A 1,954-nucleotide genomic window follows, 5' to 3' on the forward strand; every position below is an offset into this window, starting at 1 on the left:
TCAATAGGGACGCCGATACGGCGTCGTTTGAGTCCGTGCTTGGGCAGGCTCGTCTTGGACTGGATCAGTGCTTTGGTTTTGGGCCTCGTTTTGGGGCCCAATCAGATTTTCCTTTCCTTTTTAATTTCAACAAATTAACCAAAAATTCCTAAAAACAATGCAAATAATTAAAATAAACTTACACACATATTGTGTAACACCTACAACAATAAACACACATATTAGAATTTTAAAAATGGTTAAATCACAGCCTAGAGTAAAAGCTGCATAATTTTTGTGAATTTTCTCTTAAAACCGGACTACGGCCTGATTACCCACGGCGTTCTTGTTGGGCTTTCTGCTGCTGTATGTTGCTGTGTTACATACTACTTTGCTGACCTTCTTCTTCTTGTATTGACAATACCAGGTACACAAACGATACACTGGTTCATCTTGTAAGCTACTCGAAACATGAATGCAAAAAATGAGAAAGATTTGAAGTTGTAGTTTAATGTAGTCTTTTCTTTCTTTTACTGTCTGTATGTAGAACATTCTATGCGCTGCCCATGTAAACTCTTTAAACGACTCACTTTCGAAACTTAACTATAATAACTCGAAAGTATGTAAATAAAGTAGGACCTTTTCTTCATTTATTTTAGAGAAAAATAAAAAAATGTAGTCATTCTAAGATTATCCTTTAAAAAAAATAATGAGACGAGCCTCGCCAAATAAAAATGCAAATTGCGGGGCCCTCAATAATTGGTCATAATAAATACTTAGAATTTGGGATGAACTGTTTAGTGAATTTCACTGCCTTTCCCAAAGATAATAACGCGTTAGACTCTTTAGGCGCGATTTAATTAAATTACATTCTTAAATTCGGGTGCGCATTTATGTGACCCAAATCCAAATCTCAACGGCGTCGAAATGTATTAACAACCACGGGCGCATTGATTGTGACGTGGTTCGAAATGCATTTTCATGATGTTGCAATTCCATAAAAAATAAATAATAATAAAAGCGGTTTAAACCTAATAAAAGCACACAAGTTATAACATGTATAAAAATCAGATATTTAGCCATTATAACAATTTAAGCGACCGTGCTAGAACCACGGGATTCGGGGGTGCCTAACACCTTCCCTCGGGTCAACAGAATTTCTTACTTAGAATTTCTGGTTCGCAGACTTCATTTGGAAAGTCGAAAATTTCCTCGATTTGGGATTCAAGATAAAACCGGTGACTTGGGACACCAAAAGCCAAACCTTTCCCAAGTGGCGACTCTGAAATAAACAAACAAATCCCGTTTCGATTGTCCTTTAATTGGAAAAACTCCTTCACCCCTCGCGCGGGTCGGAAAAAGGAAGTGTGACAACACCAAGATTAAAACCGTTCGAACAGACAATGCCTTGGAACTTGGTACCAGTTGTGAAGCTAGTCAATTTTTTCAGTCCAAAGTATTCTACACCAAACATCTTGTCCTTATACGCCCCAACAAAATGGAATTGTTGAAAGAAAACATAAATATTTGCTCGAAACAGCAAGATCTTTACTTTTCCAATCCAAACTCCCAATTTCACTTTGGGGAGATTGCATTCTAACATCCACATACTTAATCAACAGATTTTTCTTAATAATATTTTATCTGGCAAGACTCCTTATGATATTTTAACTGGGGAGCAACCTTCTTACAGTCACCTAAGAATCTTTGGTTGTTTGTGTTATGCAATGATTCCTAACCCATAGGAATAAGTTCTTTCATCGGTCTAATGTTTGTGTCTTGTTGGGATATCCCCCTAGAAAAAAAGCCTATAAACTTCTACAATTTTATGATAAGAAAATCATTGCTTCCAGGGTTGTTGTTTTACATGAAGACATCTTTCCTTACTCAGAGACTCCTTCTTCCAATGTTTTATTTCCTGCTACACCCACCTTCTATGATTCCACTCCACCACCTCATTCATGTCTTGCTCCTT

This window comes from Nicotiana sylvestris, chromosome 3 (genome assembly GCF_000393655.2).
Source record: "Nicotiana sylvestris chromosome 3, ASM39365v2, whole genome shotgun sequence".
Classification (NCBI taxonomy): domain Eukaryota; kingdom Viridiplantae; phylum Streptophyta; class Magnoliopsida; order Solanales; family Solanaceae; genus Nicotiana; species Nicotiana sylvestris.